Source organism: Phyllobates terribilis, unplaced genomic scaffold (genome assembly GCF_046119375.1).
Source record: "Phyllobates terribilis strain yellow unplaced genomic scaffold, ASM4611937v1 Scaffold_11__3_contigs__length_659146591, whole genome shotgun sequence".
Classification (NCBI taxonomy): Eukaryota; Metazoa; Chordata; class Amphibia; order Anura; family Dendrobatidae; genus Phyllobates; species Phyllobates terribilis.
Genome location: NW_027362771.1, coordinates 531,262,945 through 531,274,331, shown reverse-complemented (window position 1 = coordinate 531,274,331; position 11,387 = coordinate 531,262,945).

Sequence of the window (11,387 nt, the reverse complement as noted above, 5' to 3'; positions counted from 1 at the left end):
CATTGCTCGGGCACCTCCATTTTGGAGGAGGTGCCTTTTATATGGGAGGTCCTCCGGCAATTGGCCGGGGACTCCTTAGGACGGCGCGCGCGGTCCCTTTAAGAGAGGGGGAGCGCGCGCGCGCGCCCTAAGCACACTGCCGGGGAAGGAGCGCGTGCCGGAAGCAGCGGGGAGAGAAGCGCTGGAGGACGCCGCGCCAGGAGCGGGGAGGTGAGAGGGACGGCGTCTCTGCCTAGAACGGGGCAGAGACGCCGATGCTACAGTACCCCCCCCTTTAGGCCCCTTCTTTTTTTGGCCAGAAAGAAATTTCTCAAGGAGAAGCGGGGCGTTGATGTTCTCCCTGGGTTCCCAAGTTCTCTCCTCAGGACCAAACCCCTTCCAATCTACCAGAAAAAAGGTTTTTCCTCTTACCCTCTTGGAGGCCAGAATACTCTCTACCTCAAAGATGTCATCAGCGGAAACCGGAGCAGGAGGGGCACCTGGATTTTTGGAAAAAAAGTTAAAGAGAACGGGTTTGAGGAGAGATACGTGGAAGGAGTTGGGGATCCGTAGGGTGGCCGGGAGTTTTAATTTGTAGGCCACAGGGTTAATTTGCCTGAGGACTTCGAAGGGGCCGATGAATCGAGGACCCAACTTGTAGGAGGGTACTTTGAGCCGCACATGTTTGGATGAGAGCCAAACCTTGTCTCCCGGACGGAATTGGGGCGGATCCAGACGTCTCTTATCAGCATATCTCTTCATCCGCTCAGAGGAGAAAAGAAGAGCGGACCTGGTGCTCTCCCAAATAGTAGAAAATTCGCTGACAAGAGACTCCGCAGCAGGGTTGTCCACAGAAACGGAGACAGGAAGTGGAATCCGGGGATGTTGGCCACCGACTATAAAGAACGGGGATTTGGAAGAGGACTCGCTCTCATGGTTGTTATAAGAGAACTCGGCCCATGGTAAGAGATCCACCCAGTCCGAGTGGTGAGCATCAACGAAGTGCCGGAGGTAGCTGGACAAGATCTGATTGATCCGCTCCACTTGACCATTGGACTGAGGGTGGTAAGCGGAGGAGAAATCCAGGGTAATGTCCAGCAGCTTACATGTGGCTCTCCAGAAGCGAGAGGTGAACTGAACCCCACGATCCGACACGATGTGGAGGGGCAGACCATGGAGACGGAAGATGTGGCGGATAAAGTCTTTAGCCAGCTCGGGTGCAGACGGAAGACCAGGCAGGGGAATGAAGTGGGCCATCTTAGAAAAACGGTCAGCGACAACCCAAATGACAGTACAACCGGCAGAAACTGGAAGGTCGGTGATAAAGTCCATAGCGATGTGTTGCCAAGGAGCAGCAGGTACGGGAAGGGGCAGGAGATGGCCGGCAGGTAGATGTCGGGGAACTTTGTTACGGGCACAGGATGAACAGGCCGCGACGAAGTCTACCACGTCCTTACGCAGGGTAGGCCACCAGTAATGCCGGGTAATAAGTTGGAAGGTCTTCTTTTGGCCAGCATGGCCAGCTAGTTTAGAAGAATGTCCCCAGCGAAGAACCCTCTCCCGATCTGGCACAGCTACGAACGTCTTACCGGGTGGAAGACGAGTCAGATCCAAGGGGGCCACATTCATCACCTTGGAGGAGTCGATGATGTGCGTAGGTTCCTCCTCTTGATCGGAGGACAGGAAGGACCGGGACAAGGCATCAGCTTTGACGTTCTTGTCCGCCGGACGGAAATGAAGAATGAAGTCGAAGCGGGCAAAAAACAACGACCACCGGGCCTGGCGAGGATTGAGTCTCTGGGCATTTTGGAGATATGCCAGGTTTTTGTGATCCGTGTAGATAATTACCGGGTAGAGAGCCCCTTCAAGCAGATAGCGCCACTCTCCCAGTGCCAATTTGATGGCTAGCAATTCCCGGTCTCCAATGGAGTAGTTGCGCTCCGACGAGGAGAAGATTTTGGAGAAGAAGCCGCACGTTACCATTCTCCCGGTAGAAGACTTCTGGGTGAGCACCGCTCCGGAGGAGGAGGAGGAGGCATCAACCTCCAGGTAGAATTGTTTATTACAGTCCGGACGGTGCAGGACGGGAGCAGAGGCGAAGGCTTTCTTTAGGGAAAGGAAGGCCTCCTCGGCTTCAGGCGACCATGTCCTGGGGTTAGCCCCCTTACGGGTAAGTGCAGATATGGGAGCAGTCCGAGACGAGAAGTGTGGGATGAAAAGACGATAATAATTAGCGAAGCCCAGGAATCGCTGTATCGCCTTCAAACCTTCAGGACGAGGCCATTTTAGAACGGAAGAGAGCTTCTCGGGATCCATTTGCAGACCTGTTTGGGAGATGACATAGCCCAAGAACGGAAGGGAGGTCTGATCGAAGAGGCACTTCTCGTATTTGGCGTAAAGGTGGTTCTGCCGAAGCCTAAGCAGGACCTGACGAACATCCCTCCGGTGTGTGGGGAGATCCGGAGAGAAGACCAAGATATCGTCCAGGTATACCACTACGCAGGAGTACAGGAGGTCACGGAAGATGTCGTTGACTAGTTCCTGAAAGACCGCGGGAGCATTACAGAGACCGAAGGGCATCACAAGGTACTCGTAGTGACCGTCCCGGGTATTGAATGCCGTCTTCCACTCGTCTCCTTGACGAATACGGACCAGATTATACGCTCCTCGTAGATCCAGCTTGGAGAAGATCCTGGCGCCCTTGAGACGGTCAAACAATTCGGAGATGAGTGGCAGGGGATATTTGTTTTTTACCGTGATGAGATTGAGTCCTCTGTAGTCAATACAGGGACGTAGCGAGCCGTCATTCTTTTTGACAAAGAAGAATCCGGCTCCAGCCGGGGAGGTAGATTTTCGGATAAATCCCCTAGCCAGATTCTCTTCAATGTACTCAGACATGGCTCGGGTCTCGGCTGCAGACAACGGGTAGATACGCCCACGGGGAGGAGTGGTGCCAGGTACCAGGTCGATCGGGCAATCGTATGGCCTATGGGGTGGCAACGTCTCAGCTTCCTTCTTACCGAAGACGTCCGCATAGGGCCAGTAGGGAGCCGGGAGACCAGGTAAGTTAGCTGGAGTAGGCTGAGGGCGAAGTGGACGGACCGGGACCAGGCAGGTCCTATGGCAGTCAGGACCCCATCGGAGTACTTCACCGGACCGCCAGTTCAATACGGGTTCATGTGTCTGGAGCCAAGGTAGACCTAGCAACAGGGAGTGAGAAAGTCCGGACAGCACATGGAATGAGATCTCCTCATAGTGCAGCATTCCCACCTGCAGGGTTATGGGTTCGGTGACGAGCAGGATGGTCTCCGAGAGAAGTCTTCCATCCACGGAGGCGACTGACAATGGTTCAGCCAAGGACTTGGTGGGAATATGGTATCTCTCTACCAGAGACTGGGAGATGAGGTTTCCAGCAGCTCCAGAATCCAGATGGGCGAGTTCAAAGAGACGGTTCTCGCCCCAAGCAATAGAGACCGGTAAGGTCAGAGACGGAGAGGGCTTACTTTTGTCTAGGACGACCTCTCCGAGTGGTCCTAGACACTGGCGTTTCCCGGTTTTTCCGGGCAGGAACGGATGAAGTGCTTCATACTGCCACAATAGAAACAGCTTCCCTCGGCTCGGAGAGATTCTTGGCGAGAACCGACCATCTTGGTCTGGTCGACCTGCATAGGCTCAGGAGAGTGTAGCTGAGGAGAGACGGAGGGAGTGACGGGTTTCTGGAAAGTAGGAGCTAGACGTGGAACCCTCCTCTCACGGGTGACCTCTTTGGCACGCTCCTGGAACCGCAGGTCAATCCGGGTGGCAAGAGTTATAAGGTCATCGAGAGTGGTAGGAATGTCCCGACCGGCAAGTTCATCTTTAATACGGCCGGACAGACCCTCCCAGAAGACGGAAACCAGAGCGTCATTATCCCAGGCCAGCTCCGAGGCAAGGATACGGAACCGTATGGCATATTGGCCCACGGTGAGACTTCCCTGACGGAGGCGTAGCAGAGATGATGCGGATGAGGTCTTCCGTCCGGGTTCGTCGAAGACTTTCCGGAAAGCCGTGAGAAAGGCAGGCAAGTCAGACACCAGGGGGTCTCCTCTCTCCCATAGAGGATTTAGCCAGGCCAGGGCCTCCCCGGTGAGATGGGACATGATGAAGGCAATTTTGGCCTGGTCGGAGTTAAACTGGTGAGACAGGAGTTCAAAGTGCAGGGTGCACTGATTTATGAAGCCCCGAGCCTGGGCGGAGTCGCCTCCGAAACGAGGAGGTGCAGAAAGCCGGGGTCCGGGGTAGGATACCATGTTATTAGTGGGCAGTGGAGCTGCCGGATTGCGAGTCATGGCACTGGCGGTGGTTGCAGGCAGAGCAGTCAGAGTGTCCAGGCGAGAATTGACATTCCGCAGGTGACCCAGGATGGACTCCTGTTGGGACCTCTGACGGGACAGTTCATGACACAGGTCCGAGAGCGAGGGAGCTTGGGTGCCACCGGGTTCCATGGCCCGAGCAAACTGTAACGGGTCTGGGAGGCGGAACCTCTGAGCTACTATACAAGGGGGCGGTCCTTGTAAGGGAGCGGGTGGCGACCAGGGTAGACGGGCAGGCAGTCACAGCAGGTGACTGGGACAGTCTCTGAATGAACGGACAGGAGGTCACGGCAAGTGACCGGGGCAGTCTCTGGATGAACGGGCAGGAGGTCACGGCAAGTGACCGGGGCAGTCTCTGGATGAACGGGCAGGAGGTCACGGCAAGTGACCAGGGCAGTCTCTGGATGAACGGGCAGGAGGTCACGGCAAGTGACCGGGGCAGTCTCTGGGTAAAGGATTGGTACGACCTGTGGCGGCAGATGATAGACGTGAGCTCCCAGGTGAGCAGGCGAGAGTCTCTGGATAAACGGGTGGTCACAGCATGTGACGGCGGAGCCTCCAGGAAGACCAACAGACAGGTAGCAGATGAGCACTCCCAGGTGAGCGGGCAGGAGTCTCTGGACAGGCGGGTGGTCACAGCACGTGACGGCAGAGCCTCCTGGTAGGCTAGCAGACAGGCAGCAGATGAGCGCTCCCAGGTGAGCGGGCAAACTGGTCCTTAGACAGACTGACAGGAGTTGGAAGGCAGACCGTCGGACCTCAGGCAAGCAGGCAGGTAGAAGATGTGCGCTCCCAGGTGAGCGGGCAAGCTGGTCCTTAGACAGACTGACAGAAGTTGGAGGGCAGACCGTCGGACCTCAGGCTAGCAGGCAGGTAGCAGGATATCAGGCAGGAATTAGACAGCAGACTGGCAGGAATCTGGCAGGTATCTGGCAGGTAACTGGCAACGGGACCTGAGGGCTGAAGCAGAGTAGTGAACAGTGCTACAACATTGCTCGGGCACCTCCATTTTGGAGGAGGTGCCTTTTATATGGGAGGTCCTCCGGCAATTGGCCGGGGACTCCTTAGGACGGCGCGCGCGGTCCCTTTAAGAGAGGGGGAGCGCGCGCGCCCTAAGCACACTGCCGGGGAAGGAGCGCGTGCCGGAAGCAGTGGGGAGAGAAGCGCTGGAGGACGCCGCGCCAGGAGCGGGGAGGTGAGAGGGACGGCGTCTCTGCCTAGAACGGGGCAGAGACGCCGATGCTACAATTAGTGATAGGTGATAGGAACAGGTAGAGTTAATGGTTGGAACTAGCCCAAAGTGGGAGGTAGAAGTGAAGAGACAGAGGGAGATGGGGCTTAGCCAAATGCTAGAGCACACCTTTTGGTCTGAGAACTCAAGAGGGTCGCATGGATTGGGTGACCTGAAAGTGAGCGGAGACTGAGATAATTGATAGCGTGATCTAGAGGGGAGACAAGGAAGAGCATTAGAAAGAGTGAGTAATTCTCCGAAGACGAGGTCTGGGGCAGTAAGCCTAGCGGGTCAGTGTGGAATTATCTGACAGTTAATTGACAGAGTGGCACTGAGAAGGAAAATGGGACGATGAGAGAGAGTGTCCCATGTGATAGTTCCAAGGTGTCGGCAAGCAGAGAAGCTAAGTACCGGCCATAGAAGCAGAAGTATCTTCCCTAAGGAGAAAAGGACGCACCGTGGGTTGAACAATAGGACACTCGCTTACTGACTAGTGGTGCTGCCGTTGTAGACTAGGGAAGTTCCTGAAGTGTTGTGCTTGGTGGTGGTGAAGCTAGAAAGAGAGGCTAACGGAAAGAGAGCAGAGCGAGCTCATTAAGGAACAGAAAGTGAATGAAAAAGTTCTATGTTATAAGAGAAACGTCCACAAAGTGTTGCCCCACTATCCACTGTACATACTCCTCCCTATGTTATTGTTCAGTAAAAGACAGTTCATTTTTGAGTGATGGTCTCCCTCATTGAACTCTACAACATCTGGTTCTGGCCAGCCGAAGTCACCAGCATCATGCGTTCTGCAAGGGCATAGTGCCCCAAGAGGTAAAGTCCAAACACCCAGCCAGGACCCCCATTCTCATGTAGCGTGCCAGCGCGCAGAAGACTAGTAACACACCCATGGCTACCACCCCGCACTGCAGCAGCTTTTCCATCTCAAATCCTTCAATGTGGATTAATACAACTCCGATAGGTGAGTAGTTCCCTCTTTCACCTAACATTATTTTCTTCCCTAGGATAAGACCCTATTGCGCTTGGTGTCCCCTCCATTGCTGCCAGCATGAAATGGGAAGGGGTTTTCTTTGTTAAATAATGGCCTTTTATAGTCAGCTGTCTGATGGACACCTGAATAATGAATAAAAAGACTTACCGGTGGTTGAATTTATGGTAATCAGAATTTTGTACTGTAGGCTAAACTTTAGCTTTGCTTCCAAGACTTTCATTGGAGTATACGCAATTTTGCAACATGGGCTTGAATGAATTTGTTAGGAAAAATACTTTTTTTAAGTGTGCAAAATAACAAATCTTGCTTACAACCAATGGCCCACATTTGTTGGGGGGAGTATTTTGTAGCATGGTATCTCATAGAAAATGTTGATTCTAAAGGGAAACTAAATATTTTCTGACAAATCTGTTGGGGGGTACTCATTTATGCTGATCACCGTATACATCAAAGATTGCTGATTTTCAATCGTTGCTCCTCCTACAAAAAAAAATGCAATAAAAAGCAATCCAGCTATCTTATGAACCCCAAAAAAACTTCAGCTTGCCATGTAAAAAACAAGACCTCACACAGCCCCATTCATGGAAAAAAATAGTCTCAGAATATAGTGGTGCAAACTACTTTTTTTGGACAAATTTCTGAATTTTTTTCATGACAAATAAAAAAAAAATGCTAAAAACTTATACAAAAAGTTTGGTTTCGCCATAATAGTTCTGACCTGCAGAATCATGGGGCTGGGTCATATTTTGCACACAATGACCCAACGTGCTGTAAAAACAAAACTAAAAAAAACAATAGTGGAATTGTGGGTTTTTTTTTAGCATTTCACCGCAATTGGAATTTTTTTTTTCCGTTTTTCAATACATTTTATGGTAAAATGGTGTCAATCCCATCTACATCTCATCCCACAATAAAGAAGCTCTCACTGTGAAATAAAAAAATGATAAGAAGAAGGGGATGAAAGAACAAAAGGGCAAAAATTAAAATTGGCTGAGATGGCAAGAGGTTACGTGCACATTCGGCCATTATTAGCTGCATAAAAAAAATATTTGTTGCAATGTTCAATGTGATTTTTACAGGTGAAACATTTATTTTGCATCTTTGCGGGATTGTCCTGTGAAAAAGATTTTCAAGTGGGCTGGGCTTATGAAAATAAAAGTGAAATTGGGCACTTCTGGGTTGATTTTTGTGCGTTTCTGGTAAAAAAAGAAAAAAGAAAAAACTACAACTGCATCAAAAACATTTTAGAATACCTGCTATTATTCATTCTCTGGAAAACATCTGTCGCATAAATTGATCTGGAGCAAATCTGTAAATTGTGCAGTGAAGCTGGTTGGGGGGTCTGTACTTACAGCTTTATTAGTTATTACCTAGATTTCCCAGGGAGCTAACAACATGCGATTCCAATATTAAGCCATTTCACACAAAAAAATACAATTCACATTTTTATAGAAATGCCTTGAAATAAAATGAACAACATATTTCATCACCTTTTCCATAATCTACCACAAGATGGCGCCTGACAAGTGGTCAGGGAGCTACTGTCTATCCATTTACTAATGCTTCTCCTTCCATGGCTGTACCAACATGGCCTACCAACATGGCCTACTAAGGGAAACTATCAGGAAGTGTCTCAGAAGATTGCGCAGCAATGGCTGTCCATGTGCTTTATGTGCTGCTTCTGCCGTCTTTGGGCCGGGGTGAGAAAAAAACACCGCTATACTGTATGTATTACTATAGTGACTGAGTGGATGATGACTGTCCCTTTAACCCCTTTACAACCCAAAGTGGTTTGCACGTTAATGACCGGGCCAGTTTTTACAATTCTGACCACTGTCACTTTATGAGGTAATTACTCTGGAACGCTTCAACGGATCCCCCTGATTCTGAGATTGTTTTTTCGTGACATATTGTACTTCATGATAGTGGTAAAATTTCTTCGATATCACTTGCGTTTATTTGTGAAAAAAAAAAAAAATTGTCGAAAATGTAGAAAATTTTGCAATTTTCAAAATTTGAATTTTCATGCCCTTAAATCAGAGAGATATGTCACACAAAATAGTTAATAAACAACATTTCCCACATGTCTACTTCATATCAGCACAATTTTGGAACCAAATTTATTTTTTATTAGGGAGCTATAAGGGTTAAAAGTTGACCAGCGATTTCTCATTTTTCCAACAAAATTTACAAAACCATTTTTTTAGGGACCACATCATATTTGAAGTCACTTTGAGAGGTGTTTATGACAGAAAATACCCAAAAGTGACACCATTCTAAAAACTGCACCCCTCAAGGTGTTCAAAACCACATTCAAGAACTTTATTAACGCTTCAGGTGCTTCACAGGAATTTTTGGAATGTGGAAGAAAAAAATTAACATTCAACTTTTTTCACCAAAATGTTACTTTAGACCCAATTTTTTTTATTTTCGCAAGGGTAACAGGAAAAAATGGAGCCCAAAATTTGTTGTGCAATTTCCCCTGAGCATGCAGATACCCCATATGTGGGGAAAAAACACTGTTTGGGCACACGGCAGGGTTCGGAAGGGAATTAGCACCATTTGACTTTTTGAATGTAAAATTTGCTTGAATAATTAGCGGATGCCATGTTGCGTTTGGAGAGCTCCTGATGTGCCTAAACCCCCCACAAGTGACACCATCTTGGAAACTAGACCCCTCAGGGAAATTATCTAGATGTGTGGTGAGCACCTTGAACCCCCAGGTGCTTCACAGAAGTTTATAACATTGAGCCGTATAAATAAAATTTTCACATTTTTCCCACAAAAATGCTTTTCAGCCCCCAATTTTGCATTTTCATAAGGGAAACAGGAGAAATTGCCCCATGCAGTTTGTTGTGCAATTTCTCCTAAGTAAGCAGATTTCCCATATGTGGGAGAAAACCACTGCTTGGGCATACAGCAGGGTTCGGAAGGGAAGGAGCACCATTTGACTTTTTGAATGTAAAATTTGCTTGAATAATTAGCGGATGTGCCCCTGATGTGCCTAAACAGTGGAAACCCCTCACAAGTGACCCCTCAGGGAACTTATCTAGATGTGTGGTGAGCACCCTGAACCCCCAAGTGCTTTACAGAAGTTTATAACATGGAGCCGTGAAAATAAAAAAATCAAGCACCATCCCTGTGCTATACAGGCTGTCAGCGCTGCAGATGCAGAAGATACATGACCAAAATATCTTCTTGCTGTCTGGTGACCCAGATGTTGTCATGACGACATGGGGTCACCATGGCAACATCCTGGAAGCCGCGGCACACAGTGCTGGAGGCTGGGAGAGGAGGTGAGTATCCTGATCACCTCCCCTTGCCACTGCAATGCTGTGATCGACTTCGATCTCAGCATTGCGGGCGTTAATGTGCCGGGAGCGGTGCGGGACCGCTCCCAGCACATAGCACCGGGTGTCAGCTGTGACAATCAGCTGACACACGGCGGCGATCGCGCCCGCAGAGCTTGTGTGTGGGCGAGATCGCAAGGACGTACTAATACGTATCAGGCTCTTAAGTCCCAGGGCGCAGATTCGTATTAGTATGTCTTGGGCTTTAAAGGGGTTAAAAAACTTTGTAAACTTTAGAGAGTATCCATAATTTTAATTGTTATTTCATAAATCAAAAGTACACAAGAAATTAAGCAACTTTTTAATGTATCTTAACAGAGAAATTATTTCTTTCTCGTCCTAGACTAATCTTTCATTCTCAAAGTACTCAATCCCTGGGTAAAATCTGTCTTCACTGAATATGGACATTCCCATTACTGAGAGAGGAGATGGCTGTTGGTGTTCAAAGTTCTATGGAAAACTGTAACTGTTGTTTCAGGAGAAATTGCAGCAGAATGTCTGTGTCTGCCTCTGGCTCCTCCTTTAATAGAACTGCATGAGCACCAACTGTCATCTCCTATTTAAGCATTAGGGAAAGTCTGTCTTCAATGAATATAGATTTTACCCATTACTTGAGAGTAAAAGAAGCAGATATCTCTTATAAGACACATTACAACATTGCTTATTTTCACGTGTACTTGTAAGAAGGAAGACTTGCCTAGGGCTGTGACACCTATCGCCCTCCCTGAGCGGTGGGGTACTCGGAGCCGGGTCAATGTAGATGTTACCGGAGATGCAGTCGTGGCCTCGACCCGTTCGGTGCCCAGGGCTGTCACATTAAAATAATGGGCTTTTGAGGATGAGTGGTTTTTCGACTACGCCACCTGTGGTTCCTGGTGATGGCCACCAGCACTGCGACAGTCCTCTGAGGCCGGTGTTCTAGCAGCACAGTTGGTACTACTCCCCACAGGCGGAGTAGGCCTCAGGGCAGTGGGTTGGAGGACTATGTGGAAGTATGGTGGGCGCAGTGCCACGCAGGAATAAACAAGCGGAGGCGGTGTATGAAGTCATCCGGGTCTTTACTCACTTTAGATGAACTTTTCAGCCGTAAAGCTTCTCTCTGCTACACACGGCGTACTGCGGCCATCGGGAAGGGGGTTCAGCACTTCCCAGGTAGATCAGGAGCACCTGTCGAGACCCCGCTGGTGTGTGTTCCTCTCCTTGGTAGCTCTCCCACTAAGTCTTCTCCTGACTGTGTGTGGTATGAACGTGGTGTAAGGCCGGGTCCCACTGGGTAAACGCAGTTTAAGAGATACAGGTGGCGACTCCGCTCCGTCCGTACCCCCCTGGGATCCACTAAGCCTCCGGGCTTTTCTGACTGAGACGTGAAGTGACAAAGTCAGATATCGGCGGCTGGTCACCCCTCTTGCAGCAGGAATCCCTCTGACTAAGCCAGAGTGAAGAATACAGGTGGCGACTCCGCTCCGTCCGTATCCCCCTGG